Source organism: Lithobates pipiens, unplaced genomic scaffold, assembly GCF_037356315.1.
Source record: "Lithobates pipiens isolate NorthernLeopardFrog02 unplaced genomic scaffold, aLitPip1_a1.2 Scaffold_19, whole genome shotgun sequence".
Lineage (NCBI taxonomy): Eukaryota > Metazoa > Chordata > Amphibia > Anura > Ranidae > Lithobates > Lithobates pipiens.
In genome coordinates, this window is record NW_027507764.1 from 504,259,801 (window position 1) to 504,279,632 (window position 19,832).

A 19,832-nucleotide genomic window follows, 5' to 3' on the forward strand; every position below is an offset into this window, starting at 1 on the left:
AATTATTTAAGACTGAGACAGCTAGAAGGTCAGCATGATAGTCTACATCAGTGGTTATCAACTTATGAGCTAAAGGGGGCCTCAAATGTGGCCCCCAACTTCACCAAAGAGACACACATAATGTTCGATATGTGTAATGCTTGAGAGGACAATCACAAAATACAGACCTAGTAGAAGCAATGAGGACCAGAGAGTGTGGACATGCTACATTGTTGGCTGGGGATATGCTGCAGAAGACAATATGAAAATGAGAGCATGTTACATGAGGCTAATAGAGATCAATGCTATTACCTTAATCAATGTTTCCACTACAGACTGCTGAGGTCTGAGGGCCGCAAATCATATACCAAATGTGGCTCTCGGACCGCAGGTTGGAAAGCAGTGGTCTACATACATCTTTCTGGACAGGCTTCCTTTAAAAAAATTTAAGAACTGAATGTTTTTGAGATAAACATGGCATTGCATGGAAGATCGTTTTCTGCACACAGCTGATTTCTAGTACAATAATCCATGGAATAACATTATCACCTGCTAATTATAAGCCTTTATTATTACTTTGTTGCTTTGCACTAAGTAGATACAACTTGCATGCATTGTAATGTTCTGTAGTAGTGCCCTCTAGTGGTGAGTTACGAATTACTCCATTTTCAGTATGTTGTAAATTACCATACAAAACTGTCCATGCACAATAGTATGGCCTGGTAAGCACACATCATATACTATCATGGTCACCTGGGCTTTACACAGCTGCTAAACTCGTTTTGGGTGCGATTCCTCACCTCAGCCCCGGGGGAGATCGATATCCCTGTCCTCTGTATTTCCTGGACAGATGTTTGGTATCACCTTTGGGCCGGACAGTAAGTTATAGCCCCCCCTTTTCTTGAGAGATGGTTCTCCGTTTAAAGGTTATCCCATATTTATAGATACTCTTGATCTAATTTCAGAGCATTTGTACTCCTGATGATTGGCAAGAGCCATGAAACGTGCGTCGAGTATATATCCAACTGATGCCCAGATCATTTCGACTTACTATGAGCAATTGCTAATGTTTATTGGTTTTATGAATGGACGAGTATGTCTACACATCTGTATTGTTAATGATGCTGTATTGTACTTTTCAAAATGACTGTATATCTAAACAAATGTATTTAAAGAAATGTACCAAAGTAAATTGTGTCCTATATCTTAGTTTGACACTTTTTGTGATATGGTTTGTACTTAATAAATAAATATTTTTTTATTCAGCAACACGCCTCATTTAAAGTCCCATTTCCCCTTTTTTGAATATTGTCCATGCACAAAAGTCAAATATGCAGTATCCAACTGCTCAGTAATTATTTTACAGATGAGCATACACATGTACACTAATGGCGCGTACACACGGGCGGACTGTATGGCGTACTTAGTCCGTCGAAACACATTTCAGCGGACAATCCGCTCGTGTGTGGGCTTCAGCTGACTTTTTCAGCGTGCAGTCCGGCGTACTAAGTATTTAGGTTTTTTCGAAATTCTGTCCGTCGTACTTTGGTTTCAGCGGACAATACGCTCGTCAGTAGGCTAGTTCGACGGACTAAGAATGGCGCATGCCCAGAAAGGATTTACACGGCGGAAGGGTGCTTTGCTGTGTCTTGGACTTCCTATTTCTAGTCCCGTCGTACGTGCTGCACACGCCATCGCGCAAGCTTTCGACGGACTGTTTGTGCATCCGTGTGTGGTCAAGTCCGTTCAGTGGAAAGTACGACGGACTGTCCGTCGGATTGCATGACGAACTAAGTATGCCATACAGTCTGCTCGTGTGTACGCGGCATAACATTTGTATTACCCAACTTAATAGTTAGTCACCATTACTGATTTCACCCACCGACGTCGCCGCGGACCCCTGGCGCCCGTGAGCGTGGGCCCTCCCGCCTCGGCGGCGCGGCTGGGGCGCAGGGACTGTCCCTGATTTTGGGGGACTGTCCCTGATTTCGAGCAATGCCCCTCTGTCCCTCTTTCCTCCTCATCTGTCCCTCATTTTGGTCTGATCTATATAGTTGTATATAAAATGCACTTTTTATCCAGTGCTAAACCTTTCATCTGATTTCTAAATTGCTACTTCTGTAAATTCCAAAAGCCAGTATAAAGCAATAGTAGTGGTAAAAAAAAAGCACTTGTGGGTTTAACCAATGTAGAGGCGGCTCCTGAAGAGCACATGCTATGCGTTTTTAAAAGTCAAACTTTGCCTAAACTGCAGTTTGCATCAGTCTGACTGGATTGTGAGATGTTCAGCCTGGCCATAGGGGGCACTGTCTCTTGTGGCAAGCGTGGAACTTTGGTCTGGTTAGGTGCTTAAAGTGGTGTTGCCACCAAAAAATTAAAAGCTGCTTAAAATTCGTAAAAAAAATAAAAAAATAATAATTGGCAAAAAAAATTTTTTTTACTCACCTCTAAATACCGGTTGCTAGGGGGTCCCTCGTAATCTGCCTTCTTCATTGCTCGGGCTGGTGACATCACTTCCCCTCGTGCCGCACATTCACCTGGGACCTGTCATGTGTCCCAGGTGACTGTACGGCGTATCACGGCGCCCTGCGCCGCTCGCGCATGCGCAGTGGGTGCCCGGCTGTGAAGCCACAGCCGAGTGCCCACAGTATGCATGACGGCGCCGCGAGCGGAGCGGGGAGCGAGGGGGGGCTTCGTTCCCCCGCATCGCTGGACCCTGGGGCAGGTAAGTGTCCGATTATTAAAAGCCAGCAGCTGCAGTATTTGTAGCTGCTGACTTTTAATTTTTTTTTTTTAGGGGGTACCCCACTTTAAGTTACTCTCTTTTTGAGCCAGGTCAGTGGGAGTGGCCCTCTCGCTGTACCCTCTGGGAGAGGGTATTTAAGATGCGGACGTCACGTGGTTCGGGTTTCCGGTCCAGTATTATGTGCTGACTTCATGGTCCTGGTCCTTCTGACCAGCCCCCAGGAAGGCTATGGCGGATCAACCCGACTTTAATGCCTCGGGGCTGGCTAGCCCGAGGCAAGGAAACTAAAGGAGGATTCCGAGGTGGTTGGGTGCCGTCTCCGATTCAGGAGAGACCCAGTGTACTTCAAGCATTCCAGGGGAGGACTTTTTAGAAGAACACCATGCGTGAGGTTGGTTTTCTCAACAAGAGCCTGGAAGGGCTGAAGTAACCGTGAGAATCCGGTCTTGTGGATATTGCCAAGCAGGCTGAAAGATCCAGGTATCCTACAAGTATTTCAAGTTTAGTTTCCCTACATGAACTTCCTTCCCAACCCTCTGATCCCAAGTTGAAAGACTGTTCAATTGACTGAGTTTTGCAAATAAAATCCATTTAAGTGGATCTATTTTCAGTCTCAAGTTGCTGGGCTATTTACAACGGGACATCCCCTAGACATGCCACAAGGAGAACAGAAGGTAACGGTAAGCCCAAAAATAACCAACAGCTCTTTCGGGGGTTAGTGCTACACCAATCTTGTTTTTTTTGTACAATTCTCCTTTTAAGGGAGTGTGGCAGGGGGTGTGTCTTATATCTGCATACTTTTGCTGATAGGTGTCCCTCATTCCCATCTAAAAAAATTGGGAGGTATGCTAACATTAGTATTATCCAGGTTAATAGTTAGTCGCTATTAGTACCATTCTTACCTAGAGGGAGCCCAAACAAAACATTGGTCAACTACTTGAGCACCTACATAAAAGATTGCCCATTGCTGCCTTCTGAGATCTGCCTGTAGATTTAAAGCTGGACTCTAGGCAGATATAAACAAAACACCAAGTGACACAGTTATGTATTTATTAGAAAAATTACATTTGACTTGTATGATCCCCTGTACAACAGCACTCAGACTGCAAGAGGGAGGGGCAGCACTAGAAGCCAATTAGGGCTGCTGCAGTGCACATATGATGACAAGAATCATTCTGACAGAATGAAAGAGCAGAGTGAGCAAAGAGATAACCTTGTTTTCTCACATATGGCGACCTATCACAGTTGGCTACCCGCTGGACTGCGCATGCGCGACGCCGCCGTATGAGTTCCACCCCTGAGTGCAAGTTCAAGCCCCACCATCCAAGTGGACATAGAGTTTGATTATATTTATGCCGAGCAAAGCGGGGCCATGCCCAAAGCGTGTCCAATCAACAGGCTCCGGGCAGGGAGGTGACCTTGTATTGCGCAACATCACTGTCTCAATCAACATTGACTATTTTTAATCCTTATGCTGCTAGCATTGGCAAATAGATAGGAAAGTATATTATATTTACTTGTTTAAAACTTCTTTGTTTTTTTTTTTTATTCAGTTACTTCCTGGTTTCCATGCCTAGGCAAATTATATCATACATCCCAGGAGTCTTTGGGAGGGGAGGAGGGGTTTTCTCAGCAAAGCACACCCTCCTGCCTGCATGCCTGAGCTAAGGGCACATGGATGACAGGAAGTAAATGCTCCATGAATCATCTGCCCTTACTCAAGATGGCCACGGTCAGAAGTGCTAGGGTTTTTTTTTTCCAAAGTGATTTCTCAACAAAATAAAGAATGGAGACATGGATGGAGGCGGGGAGTTTGCTTTGAATATTAGAAATGAATTAAATAGTGTTTTTGGTTTGTGGTGATAATGACATGATATAGTTCTGCTTTAACTACTGCAGAGAAAAGTTAAGTCTCCGGGCTGACTGTCTTAGCTTTGAGGGCTGTAAATCAACTGACTGGTCAAACCTGAAAATCTTTTGACTAGTAAAGAAGTACTCATATTTGCATTATAATTGTTTATTTACTGTAATTGTCTGCCAGGAGTTCAGGCCTAACCACTTCAGCCCCGGAAGAATTGGCCCCTCAAAATCCAATAAACTCAATTTTAGTCATACACCGCAAGGAAATTGCAGAGAGGCATGTTGAACCCATTGAATATTTTTTTTTGTCACAAGTGATTGAAAAAAGTTGTCACTAAATGATATATTGCTCCCACATGCCATGGTTATATTTGGAATTACACCCCAAAATACATCCTGCTGCTTCTCCTGAGTACGGGGATACCTTATGTGTGAGACTTTTTGGGAGCCTAGCCGTGTACAGGACCCCGAAAACCAATCACCACCTTCAGGATTTCTAAAGGCGTAAAATGGTGATTTCACTTCCTCACTACCTATCACCGTTTTGGAGGCCATGAAATGCCCAGATAGCACAAAACCTATGCTGTGAGGCATGTTGACTACATGGAATATTTTATATTTTGCCACAAGTTTCAGAAAAAAAATGTTTTTGCACAAAGTTGTCACTAAATTATATATTGTTCAAACATGGCGTGGTTACATGTGGAATTACACCCCAAAATACATTCTGCTGCTTCTCCTGAGTACGGGGATACCACATGTGTGAGACTTTTTGGCAGTCTAACTGTGTACAGGACCCCAAAAATCAAGCACCACCTTCATGCTTTCTAAGGGCGTACATTTTTTATTTCACTCCTCACTGCCAAATCACAGTTTCAGAAGCCATGAAATGCTCAGATAGCACAACCCCCCCCCCCCCCCCCAAATGACCCTATTTTGGAAAGTAGACACCCCAAGCTATTTGCTGAGTGCTATGTTTAATATTTTGCAGATCTTGCTTTTTGTCACAAAGTTTTGAAAATTGAAAAAAATAAAAAAAATTTTTTTTATTTTATTTCCAAAAACCATTGACAGCTGCAAAATACTCACCATGCCTCTTAGCAAATACCTTGGGGTGTCTTCTTTTCAAAATGGGTTAATTTGGGGGGTTTGTGCTATCTGGACATTTCATGGCCTCCATAACTGTGATAGGTAGTGAGGGAGTGAAATCACCATTTTACGCCTTTAGAAAGCCTGAAGGCGGTGATTGGTTTTCGTGGTCCTGTACATGGCTAGGCTCCCAAAAAAGTCTCACATGTTGTATCCCCATACTCAGGAGAAGCAGCACAATGTATTTTGAGGTGTAATTCCACATATGCCCATGGCATGTTTGAGCAATATATCATTTAGTGACAACTTTTTGCAAAAATAAAAAAAAAGTTTGTAATTTTCCTAAAACTTGTGGCAAAATATTAAATATTTAACCACTTGCTTACTGGGCACTTAAACACCCTTCTGCCCAGACCAATTTTCAGCTTTCGGTGCACTCACACTTTGAATGACAATTACTCAGTCATGCAACACTGTACCCAAATGAATTTTTTGTCCTTTTTTTCCCACAAATAGAGCTTTCTTTTGGTGGTATTTGATCACCTCTGGGGTTTTTATTTTTTGCGCTATAAATGAAAAAAGACCGAAAATTTTGAAAAAAAATGCATATTTCATTGTTTCTGTGACAGAATTATGCAAATTATTAATTTTTCTTCATATATTTTGGCCACAATTTATACTGCTACATATCTTTGGTAAAAATAAACCAAATTAGTGGATATTATTTGGTCTTTGTGAAAGTTAGAGAGTCTACAAGCTGTGGTGCGAATCGCACAAAATTGATCACATCTGATGTACTGGTGGCCTATCTCGCTTCTTGTGACCCGAACAAGCAAGGAAAGTACAAATACCCCCCAAATGACCCCTTTTTGGAAAGTAGACATTCCAAGGTATTTAGTAAGAGGCATGGTGAGCTTTTTGATGTTGTCATTTTTTTCCCACAATTCTTTGCAAAATTAAGATTTTTCTTTTTTGCTTTTTTTTTTTTTCTCCACAAAATTGTCATTGTAATAGGTTATTTCTCTCACATGGCATGTGTATACCACAAATGACACCCCCCCAAAAAATTCTGCTACTCCTCCTGAGTATTACAATACCACATGTGTGGGACTTTTTCACAGCCTGGCTACATAGAGAGGCTCAACATGCAGGTAGCGCCATCATGTGTTCTAGGAACATAAATTACACATCTAACTTTTATTACACTTTTGAAGCACCAGGACAATGACACGTGACACTGATGACAGGTGGCAATGATGACACTTATACGTGGCACTGATGACACGTGGCACTGATGACAGATGGCACTTATACGTGGCACTGATGACACGTGGCACTAATAACGTGGCACTAATACGTGGCACTGATGACAGATGGCACTAATACGTGCCACCGATGACAGATGGCACTAATACATGGCACAGATGACGCGTGACACTGATGACAGATGGCACTGATAAGTGGCATTGAGACACGTGACACTGACAACAGATGGCACGTGACACTGACAGGTGGCACTGATGACAAATGGCACTGATATGTGGCACTGATGACAGATGGCACTAATACGTGGCACTGATGACAGATGGCACTATGTGGCACTGATGACAGATGGCACTATGTGGCACTGATGACAGATGGCACTGATGACAGATGGCACTTATACGTGGCACTGATGACAGATGGCACTGGGGGCAGGTGGCACTGGGGGCAGGTAGCACTGGGGGCAGGTAGCACTGGGGTGGATGGCACTGGGGGCAGGTAGCACTGGGGTGGATGGCACTGGGGGCAGGTAGCACTGGGGTGGATGGCACTGGGGGCAGGTAGCACTGGAGCAGGATGGCACTGCTGGGGGAGGATGGCACTTTTTTTTAACTTTTTTTTTTTTTTTAACTTGAAGCAAAGCAGAACGGCTGCCGCTGCAGCCGTTCGTCTCTCCCCTCTCACACTCTGTCTGTGTGAGGAGAGAGCGGCGCTGAGAGATGATCTCATATGTTTACATATGAGATCATCTCCCATTGGACACGCCGATCGCGCTGTAAATGGCCGCTGTGATTGGCCGTTTACAGCGATCTGTGTTTGCCTGTCCCCGGGGGACACGGCGAACACAGAACTTCCGCGATGCGCGCCCGCGGCGGCGCGCATTGCGGAAGTAAACAGAACGTCCAGGGACAGCCACACGGACGAAAGGGCCTGCTCTACGGCCGTCATTCGGCTATAGGGCGGGCGCAAGGTGGTTAATGGGCTCAACATGCCTCTCAGCAAATTCCTTGGGGTGTCTACTTTCCAAAAAGGGGTCATGTTCTTCTAACCACTTGAAGACAAAGCCCTTTCTGACACTTTTTGTTAGCATGAACATTTTTTATTTTTTTGCAAAAAATTACTTTGAACCCAGAAACATTATTATTTTTTTTTTTAAAGCAAAGGCCCCACAGATTAAAATGGTGGGTGTTGCGTTTTTTTTTTCACACAGTATTTGCGCAGTGATTTTTAAAAATTGTAATGCGCTAAAACACACTTTATTGCCCAAATTTTTGATGAAATAAAAAAAGATGAACTTATGCTGAGTACATGGATACCAAACACAACATGCTTTAAAACTGCGCACAAACGTGCAGCTGCAACAAACTCCATACATTTTTAAAAGCCTTTAAATTTTTTTACAGGTTACAACTTTACAATTACAGAGGGGGTCTACTGCTGAAATTACTGCCCTCGATCTGACCTTGACGGTGATACATCACATGCATGGTGCAATTGCTGTTTACATATGACACCAGACCAACATTTGATTTTGCCTTTGTGCGTGAGCAAAGGGGGGCAGGGGTGCTTTTTTATTAATTTATTTTTTTATTATATATTTTGCTTTTTTATTTTATTTTTAAACTGTTCCATTCATTTTTTTTAATCTTTTTTATTGTTATCTCAGGGAATGTAAATATCCCATATGATAGCAATAAGCTGTGATAGTACTCTTTTTGGAAAAAAATGGGGTCTATTAGACCCTAGATCTCTCCTTTGCCCTGAAAGTATCTGACCACACCAAGATTGGTGTGATAAAATGCTTTCCCAATTTCCCAATGGCGCTGTTTATATCCGGCGAAACCTAAGTCATGAAATGTTCGTCGCTTTCAGTTTCTTAGGCCACAAAGATGATTGGAGCCATTCTGGTCTCTGATCAGCTCTATGGTCAGCTGGCGGAACCACCAGTTGCATTCTCAGGTTCCCTGTTGGAACAGGAGAGCCCGAGAAAACCACAGAAGACAGTGGGTGGGGAGAACGTTCCCTCCCACTGCTTTTAAAAGCAGCCTAGAGACTAATTAGCTGCTATGATTGCTTTTACATGAAAGCCGACCACTGGCTGAAAAGAATGATACCAAGATGATACCTAAACCTGCAGGCATCATTCTGGTATAACCACTCAAGGTTCAGCAGCATACCAGTACGTTGCTGGTCCTTATTGGGCATATATTGCAGCCTGCGGGCTGAACAAAAAAAAGAGATTGCTCGTGGGTATGCCTGCCATTAGAATACCGCCCTTCATCCACGACTTATAATGATGGGCATACATGCACCATTTTTTTTTTAACTGTGGTGGTGAAGTCACCTTCTACAGCGCTGGAATCGCTGATTTATGTATCGTGAGAGCAAACACTGTTGCTGTCAAGATAAATAAATCAGTGCTGCAGCTGAATGGCATACCTGAAAAGCAAACAATGGTAACGATAAAACATTAACTCAATAAAACAACTTGATTTATTAATCTGTGCCTATGTTAGGAGCAAATCGCTCCTCCACCCCTGCCCCCATGCTTCGCCATATATGCTCTTTTTTTTTAACTGTGTTAGTGAAATCACTTCCTACAGTGCTGGAGTCACGGCTTTACGTATTGTGGGAGCAAGCGCTGTTGCTGTCAGAATAAATAAACCCATGCGGCAGCTGAATGGCATACCTGCTAAGCAAATGATGGTTAACAATAAAACAAAGTAACATTACGGTATACCAGTAAGATATACCATACCTGCAAAGCAAATACAATAAAACATAGCAAAAATAAAACATTACAGTTCTAAAATACAGTAACAATAGATTGAGAACATTAGATATAGAACAAAAGAGAGCGAACAAAAGAGCAGACAATAGAGAGTGAACATAAGAGAGAACAATAGAGAGAGAATAAAAATAAAACCACAACAAATTTTGGCTTTTTTTGTGTGTTTTTTTGTGTTTTGTTTTTTGCACTTTTATATAAACTGTAAACTATAAACGTTCCAGATTAGGGTCTCTCAAAATGGGATGGCCATCTCACCTTTCGAGACTCTGTAAGTGTGCCCTAGGAATGTGCAATGCTGTACACTACACTAATACTCCATTACTACTCCTCAATCAGGCTCTCTCCCCCAGTCTAAGTCAGGACTCTGCAAACCACTGGGGAAAGCCCCGGCAATTAGTTCGCACAGTGCCAAATGTGCCAATTCCACAGTCAAAAATATGACTAAAAAAGTGACACGCTTTTGTAATAATTGTCCACGTACAAGTGGTACCCCTTTCCAAATAAGAATGACAACAAGTCCCACACAATCTTACCAGAGCTCCCTATGTAGTCTGGGAAGTTCTCTGGCTCCACGTGACTCTCTCTTCCGTCGAAAACCATAAAACTATATTATAGTTTGTTGCTCTGTCACAGAGCTTATACATATTGACCCCATATCTGGCACACTTGCTGGGAAAATACTGTTTGATAGCCAAGAGGCCAGAAGATGTAATCCCGGACTCATCAACGCAGACAACTTGATCGGGAGTAAACAAGGCTGCAAATTGCTGGTTGAAGTGGTTTATGAGGGGCTGAATTTTCCGGAGCCGATTGTATCCAAGGTCACCCCCCGAGGACGACAGAGTTCATTATCATTGAAGTGCATAAACTGCAAGATCTGCTCGTATCATGTCCTGGTCATGGAGGCAGAGAACACGGGCATATGGGGAATTGGGTCAGTGGACCAATATGAACGCAACTCACTTTTTTAAACTATGCCCATGAGGAGGGATAAGACCAGAAAGGTCTTAAATTCGGAGACTGTGATATGTCTTCAATCTCTGGCAAGGGTCAACTGTGGATTAGCGGCGATTAATTGACCATCATACAAATTGCTTTGGTCCACAACAGATCTATAGAGCGCTCCCATGAAAACCAGTGAATAAAAATTAAGTGACGTAAAATCAACTATTTCCACCTGAATTTTGGGTTGGTCAGTGAATGGGGGAAGTACGGGTGGTGCAGAAGGTGTGGGCTCCCAATTCGGATTGGCAAATGCAGCAGGAAGGGCACTATGGACTAGACGGGCCTGTGTTTGTCTTCTTGGTGGCTGCGAGACTACTTGTGCTAGCCACCTCACCAGCTTGAACGGCACGATTCACCACGTCACCAAGTGTTACTTGTTGCTCCATACGAGAGCCCTGTGGTTCTTGCACCTCAACAACAGCAGAAGAATGGGGTCGGGTATGCCTTACCTTGGCAGGGACCACTACTCCGTTGTCAGAGCTATCTGTCAGGGTGCCGCTGCTGTCTACCGGTTGTATTCTGAGTCTGATTCTGACAGATGAGTGACTTCCTCTTCACTCTTATTTGTCAGGCTCAGAAACGTGTAGGCCTCTTCACTGGTATACTTTAGATTGGACATTGTGGTCTCTAAATGTTCCCTAGTGACATGAAAGGTAGAGCACCCGACTCTCAGCGACTGCTTCAATTGCTACCAAAAAAACTGTTAGCGTTCGCAGGGATCATGCTTATGCTGCAGTTATGTGTTAAGTATTTTTTAAGTGACAGTGATCGATTTATACTGCACTTGGGTGGGCTGGGTTGGGCTGGGCGGAGGGGCTAAACGCAGGTGCTAACAGGTATCTGGGCTGATCCTGCTAATGCTGCGGTTTCGGGAACCCTAAACTATTGGGGGCGCTAATATAGTTCTGATCAGATCAAACATATCGATCCGTTCAGACACTATACTAGTAAGGGAGGTATATGGTGCGTGCGTGGGTGTTAGCGCTACTGGCATTAATCTGACACTGCTTGGGGCGACAAAGACCCTAACTGATGCTAAAACCTAACTGATATCATCCGCCGGATGATCAGAGGATTAAACCTTTTATTAGGTAACATACGGTGGGTTCCATGACGATATAAAAAAATAATTAACTAACCAGCGTCAACCGTGACACTAATACGGTGATCACTGGTGATAGGGGGTGATCAAGGGGTTTAACCTCTATTAGGGGGGTCCCTAGACTCTTAATACAGGTTTTCTGTAAAGGAAAGGTGTCAGACTAATGCCGCGTACACACGACTGGACTTTCCGGCAGACTAGGTGCGACGGAATCAGGCCGTCGGACAATCTGATCGTGTGTGGGCTAATCAAATTGTTTTTCGTTTAAAAAAATCAAACGGACCTAGAAATAGAACATGTTTCAAATCTGTCTGATGGACTCAATTCCTATTGGTAAAACCATTCCTCTGTATGCTGGTTCGACAGACCAAATACGACGCAAGGGAAGCTATTAGCTACTGGCTATTGAACTTCCTTTTTTAGTCCCGTCTTGCATCATCACGTTCAAAACGAACGGACTTCCAAGCGGACTTATTCCTTTTATGTGTGGCCAAGTCCTTTCGTTCGGAAAGTCCATCAGAACTCCGCCAAAAGTCCGCCAGGAAGACCGTCGGACCTAGTCTGCTGGAAAGTCCGGTCGTGTGTACGAGGCATGAGTGTTACCTGTCATATCTGGGACTCACATCAAGTTCGGAATGATTGTTTGATGTTCTGTTCATTAGTATACTGCTTTTGAGAGTCTATTTCAACTATTCCAATGAAAACTTCCAAAGAGAAATGCTGGAAATTTTTTCTCATTAGTTAGCAGAATCAATGATTTCTGTTGAACTAATACAGAATTCACCCTTAAAAAAAATCAAATAAGGGGGGCGTGGCCAAGATGTCGGCGTGAGCAGACGTGCTTCCCGGAGCTCTGCTAGAGACTGATCCTAAATCATCCTTACACCCGTGCTACCGACTGCTGGATGTTTGTCTGGCCCCCCCCTATGCCGTCCCGTTCTTCGGCGGGACACAAGGGAGGTAGGAGGACTCGGTTTCCCCGGGGGGCACAGACGCTAGAAGCTCCGGAAACTAGTGGAGCGGGAGGACCACTCGCCCATTCCAACATGGCGACGCAGACCACGCCGGCGGAGGCTGATGCATCTCCCCTCCCGGGCATTCCTGAAGTGATGGCCGCGATAGCGGCCTGTCAGGCGGCGCTGACGGGGAAGATGGAGGTGGTCCAGACGGAAGTCGGCCTGATTAGACAGGACCTGGATAAAATCCGTTCAAGGCTGGGAGTGGCGGAGCAGCGGGTGGGCCAGGCGGAGGATGTCCTGGCGGAGCACTCGGTGGCGATCCGGACCTTACAGGCTAAGGTGAGGACATTGGAATTTCGTGCAGAGGACTCCAAGAACCGCAGCAGGCGGAACAACCTGCGGATCGTCGGCCTGGCGGAGGGGGTGGAGGGACAGAACCCCACGGTGTTTGTGGAAGACCTTATCCGTTCCCTATTCCCAGGGGCGCAGCTGTCCCCTTACTTCACGGTGGAAAGGGCTCACCGGGTCCCTCCGCAGAGGGGCCCGGCGGGGAGCCCCCCGCGCACCCTGATTCTGCGCTTGATGAACTTCAGGGACCATGATGAGGTGCTCAGAGCGGCGAGGCTGTTGGAGGAGGTCAAGTACCAGAATTCTAGGCTGCTGTCTTTTCCTGATTACACCATGGAGACTCAGAAACAGCGACGGTCCTTCGACGCGGTCAAGGCTTCCATGAGGGCTAAAGGGATCAAGTACAGCATCCTCTTTCCGGCGAAACTGCATGTGGTGGACGGTGAGACTGTCAGATTCTTCACTAATCCCAGAGATGCTGCCTCTTGGTTGGAGACACTACCTGGCTGACTACCATGATATCTTACTCCTGGCTGATGAGTCTGATAAGGTTGTTATGCCCTTTCTTCCTCCTTTGTTTTTTTTTGTTTTTTTTCTTTCTCTTTTCTCCATTTTTTTTTTTTTTCTGAGCCGAGGTAGTGGAGAACCGCCCTGGGAGGAATTTTCCTAGTGACATTCACAGTCTGGGACAGTTTGGAGAGGGTGGGTTGGATGAGGGGCCCTGGCCAATGATCCGACATGGATTACTGACAATTTGGATTGGGGGGGGGGGTTTGTTGATTCCCCTCCTTTCCTTCTTTTCTGTTTCTCCCCCCCCCCCCTTTTTTTTTTCCTTTTTTTTTTCTTTTTTTTCTCTTCCTTCTCCTCCATCTGCTACCTTTCCAAGGGCTGGGCCCCCTGGTTGGGGGGGTCATTGACTTGTCCTCCCCCACCATCACCTTCGTCAGGCTGGGAACCGATGGACTGTCGGAGTGGGCCTCTCGCGACTTGATCATCCTACAGGATTGATGGGACTTCACTGCTCAGGACTGTGCCAAGTGCGGTAGTTGGGTGCACTTTAATTGCTATGTCTGCTGTGCTCTAGCAACTCTTAAGGGGGGTGGTTAAACGCCCTGGTGGCAGGTAAGGATAGTGGTCTCCCCCTCTGTGTGTATGAGGTGAGGGGGGGGCTGCGTCCTCCTGACGGTCTGGTGCACGCCTACCTGAGTAAGTTGCTCACAAAGCCTTAAGTGTTATTTAGCGGTTTGGTTTGGGGATCTATGCAGGACTCCACTGTTGGGGGTCCGCGGGGTGGGGGGCGGGGGAGATCGGCCATTGCTGATCAGTTTTGGTTTTGGTTCTGTTTAGGTTTGGGTTCTCAGGGTTCACCTTTATTAATCAGGAGGACCTCGCGTCCTATGTGTATGTAAGAACCAGGGCACCCTCGGGGGCGGGATGGCTGTTTCTTTGGGGAGGGGGCTATATGACTGAATCCGGGAATTTATGTTCAATTTTTCTCAGATATGGCTGAATTTTCTGTTCTTTCCTGGAACGTGAGGGGTCTGAACTCTGCGGTTAAGCGCTCGCTGGTGTTTAACTTTCTACAAAGATACTCTCCACATATTTGTATCCTCCAGGAGACACATTTGGTGGGCTCCCGAGTGCTTGGCCTCAGGAGAACGTGGGTTGGCCAACACTACCATGCCACCTACTCGAGTTACTCTAGGGGGGTGAGTGTGCTTGTTCACAGATCCCTTGCGTTCCAGCTCCATGAGTTAAAAACGGATCCGGGGGGCAGGTTTGTTGTTTTACATGCTACTATTGCGAATGTGGAGTATGTCCTGGTGGGTATCTACCTGCCTCCCCCCACAGATACTGACCTTTTGTTTGTCATAATGAACTTAGTCATAAAGTATGGCGTAGAAAATGTCATGTTGATAGGGGATTATAATATGTCCCCGTCCCCGGAGCTAGATAGGCTCCACCGACCCTCTCGTGAGACTCCGGGTCTGACACGGTGGGCTGATACTTTTGGGCTGGTGGATGTCTGGCACCACTTTCACCCCTCGGGCAGAGAATTTACTTGCCATTCCACCATGTTTCGCACCTTCTCCCGTATAGATCTGGGGTATGTTTCGCAGGCTATGCTGCGCCGTGTGGTGGGAGTGCGGATTCTGCCCAGAGGGGTGTCTGACCACGCTCCCCTCCTCCTTGGGGTCTCTCTTGGGCTCCCTTTGCGGAGGGGACTGTGGAGGCTGTCGGGGTATTGGATAGCGGATGTTGGGGTTCAGGAGGATATGCCGGAGGCCCTGTGTCACTACTGGTTGGAGAATGCGGACTCTGCGGAGCCCGTGGTGGTCTGGGATGCGTTCAAGAGCTGGCTGAGGGGGGAATATACTTCTAGAATTGTCAGGTGTCGTACGCGGTCTGTGCAGCTGCTGGAGGAATTGGAGAGGGTGTTGAGGGAAAAAGAGAGTAGTCATGTGGCGGACCCCACCCCCCCCTAGATATCAGGAATGGCAAATGGCACTTAGGGCGGTCGAGCTGCATAGGATAGACTTGACTAAGAAGTCTATGCTGGGCACTGCTCAGAAAAGAGTATGGGGATAAAAATGGGAAGATGCTCTCATGGTTGGCCCGGGGACATTCTACCAGCGCCCATATTGGTAGGGTCAGAGACGAGGGGGGGACCCTTATCACGGACCCGGAAGGGATCCTGGATAGGTTTGTGCGATATTATAGCGCCTTGTATTCCACTAGAGTGGATTATGATGACTCGGCTCTCCTGGCCTTCCTGGATGGGGTGGAACTTCCCGCTCTATCCCGGGAGGCGGCAGACCGTCTGGAGAGGGCCATATCGTTGGAGGAGGTACAGGTGGCAATGGCCCAAATGCAGGTGGGGAAGTCCCCCGGGACAGATGGTATCCCCGTTGAATTTTACACTACTTATCAGGAGTTGGTGGCCCCTAAACTGGTTTCTTTATTTGCCCAGTCACTGGAGAGGGGGTTGCTCCCCGAATCCATGTCAGAGGCGATTGTGGTGTTGGTGCCCAAGCCGGGTAAGGACCCCGAGGACTGTGTGTCGTACCGCCCGATATCCTTGATAAATGTCGATGCCAAATTGCTGGCCAAGGTCTTGGCGAATCGGTTGGCGCAGGTCCTGGAGAGCCTTGTCCATGTGGACCAGACGGGGTTTATGCCCGGTAAGGATACCGACATTAATCTACGACGTCTTTTCCTTAATTTGACTATTCCCCATGATAACGCTGGGACCAGGGTCATTGGCTCCCTGGATGCCGAAAAGGCATTTGACTCAGTGGAATGGGGATACCTATGGGAGGTACTCTGCAGATATGGGTTCGGTCCCCATTTCCTGAGATGGCTGCAGCTGCTGTATAACAGACCCAGAGCGCGGCTGCGCATTAATGGTAGGCTGTCGGGGGTGTTTCAGTTGGAGAGAGGCACCCGTCAGGGCTGCCCCCTCTCCCCCTCGCTATTTGCGCTGGCGCTGGAACCTCTGGCGGTGGCCCTGAGGGCCTCCTCGGGGGTGGAGGGGCTTAAAATTGGCCCCCTTTAGGAGAAGTTGTCACTCTACTCCGATGATGCTCTGCTCTATTTGAGAGATGCGGACTCCTCATTACGGGCGGCTCTGGAAATTTTGAATGTGTTCGGTCGTTTTTCTGGGGTCAGAATAAACTGGACCAAATCCGTCCTGTTTCCTCTGGACCCAGGGTCAAGGGCGGCTGCAGCGGACACTCCACTCCAGTGGGTCAGTGAATTCAGGTATCTTGGGATAGTGGTGGGCAGTGATCCGACGCACTACTTTGATCTTAACTTGAAACCTGCCCTCCTTCAGCTGAAAGCTAGATGTGCCTCCTGGGGGAAGCTTCCCCTGAATTTGCTGGGTCGCATTAACCTGTTAAAAATGGTGTTCCTCCCCAGGTTCCTCTACTTTTTTAGGAACTCCCCCGTTTTGCTCCCGGGTGCCTTTTTTGCAGATCTCGATAGCTGTGTGGGGTCCTTTATTTGGGGGGGCTCCACCCCCAGAATTGCAAGGTCCACTTTGTGTCTGCCTGTGCGATGTGGAGGGCTGGCTCTACCCAACTTCAGGGTCTATTACTGGGCGGCGATCCTTGTGTCGGTCCGTTGGTGGTTTGCCTGTTCCAGGACAAACGCTGCGAGCTGTATTGAGGCAGCTGGGGTGGGTTCTTTGGATGATCTTGCCAATTTAGTATACAAAGGCCCTGGTGCACGTCAGGTGCTTCCACTTCCGACTAGAACGACACTCAAGGTGTGGGGGTTGGCCAGGAGACGGTTTATTAAGCCGGGAGTTTGGTCCCCCCGACAGCCGATATGGGAGAACCCTGGGTTCCCACACTTTCGGACGGTGCCTGACCCGATGGTGTGGGTGCGTCATGGAGTGCGGACGTTGGGGGAAATTATTACGGGGGGCAGACTGGGGGCATATGGGGAACTTGCCACTAAATTTAATTTGCCCAGGTGGATGTATTTCCGTTACCACCAACTGAGACATGCAGCCAGGGCACAGCTGCCAGCGCTTACGAGCCTTTCTATGGATCCTGTGGAGGAGCTACTGTCTCTGGACCAGCTCTCCAAGCCTCTCTCGTCCTTATACACCTTGCTACTCAGTGTAGACTCTCCTAAGATGGAGAAATTGTGGGAGGCCTGGCAGAGGGACATTCCCGCCCTGGAGAGAGAGGATTGGAATGACTGCTTTCAGGATAGTCTTGGCCTGGTGATTTCCTCCAGAGATAAGGTAATACAGACCAAGTTTCTACATAGAGTTTATTATACTCCACAGCGGTTGCACAGACTGTATCGGCAGAGAGACCCTGCCTGTACCAGGTGTGGGGAGGCGGTGGGAACGTTCTTCCACATGTTCTGGAGCAGGGCTCGAGTCCTGCGGGAACGCATGGGAACGGCGTTCCCGTACTATTTCCACAACGGGAACGCCGTTCCCATTAGCAGCCGGAGGAGCCTGCTGCTCGTGCGTAGCCCGCCGCTCCTCTGCCGCCCGAGTCAGTGACTGGTTGCTAGGCTAGGGCCGCTCCGCGTCTAGCAACCGGTCACATGACATCGGCCGTACACGCGGGCACGCACTGGAGTCAGTGCGCATGCGCCCTCCAGCGCAGCCAGCGGCAGACACACGCCGCTGGCATACGGACTGTCTCCTCCCTCCCCTCTACCCAGTTCTATCCCGAGCGAGAAGACTAGTAAACCAGGTTAGTCACTCAATACTCTGCAATACTCTGCATTACCCCGCAAATACTCTGCATTACCCCGCCAATACTCTGCATTACCCCTCCGCCAATACTCTGCATTACCCCTCCGCCAATACTCTAAATTACTCTGCCAATACTCTGCATTACTCTGCATTACTCCGCCCATACTCTGCATTACTCCGCCCATACTCTGCATTACTCCGCCCATACTCTGCATTACTCCGCCCATACTCTGCATTACTCCGCCAATACTCTGCATTACTCCACCAATACTCTGCATTACTCCACCAATACTCTGCATTACTCTACCAATACTCTGCATTACTCTACCAATACTCTGCATTACTCTACCAATACTCTGCATTACTCTACCAATACTCTGCATTACTCTACCAATACTCTGCATTACTCCACCAATACTCCGCCAATACTCTGCATTACTCCACCAATACTCTGCATTACTCCACCAATACTCTGCATTACTCCACCAATACTCCGCCAATACTCCACCAATACTCCGCCAATACTCTGTATTACTCCACCAATACTCTGCATTACTCTACCAATACTCTGCATTACTCTACCAATACTCTGCATTACTCCACCAATACTCTGCCAATACTCTGCATTACTCCACCAATACTCCGCCAATACTCTGCATTACTCCACCAATACTCCGCCAATACTCTGCATTACCCCGCCAATACTCTGCATTACCCAATACTCTGCAATACCCCGCCAATACTCTGCATTACTCCGCCAATACTCTGCATTACTCCAACAATACTCTGCATTACTCCAACAATACTCTGCATTACTCCAACAATACTCCGCCAATACTCTGCATTACTCCACCAATACTCTGCATTACTCCACCAATACTCTGCATTACTCCACCAATACTCTGCTATACCCTGCCAATACTCTGCAATACATAACCTGCCGATACTTACTCTGCAATACTTACCCTGCCAAGACTCTGCAATACTTACCCTGCAATGCCCTGCCAATAATCTGCAATACCCAGCAGTAATCTGCCATACCCTGCCAATACTCTGCAATACCTTGCCAATACTTATCCTGCCAATATTCTGCAATACCCTGCCAATACTTACCCTGCCAATACATATTCTGCTAATACCCAGCCATACCCATCCATGCTCAGCCAAAATATTATTGGGGGAGATGACGTGGATATTACAGTAGGGGAGATGTATATTGCAGTGGGGACTATATGGTGGTGACATTTTTCACAGGTTTTTGCAAATTTATTATTTGCTGATCCGAAAAAAGATCCGATCTGTGACTCAGATCCAAGGAATGATCCGATCCATGAGTTTTTTGATCCGTTGCCAATAATCTTGCACGGCAAGGGCAACGTTATTCCAGTTTGTGTGATATTTTCTAATTTGCTGTATTTGAATTTGGAACAGGGTGTATTTGTGTTAGAAATTCCCTGCGAGGGAAA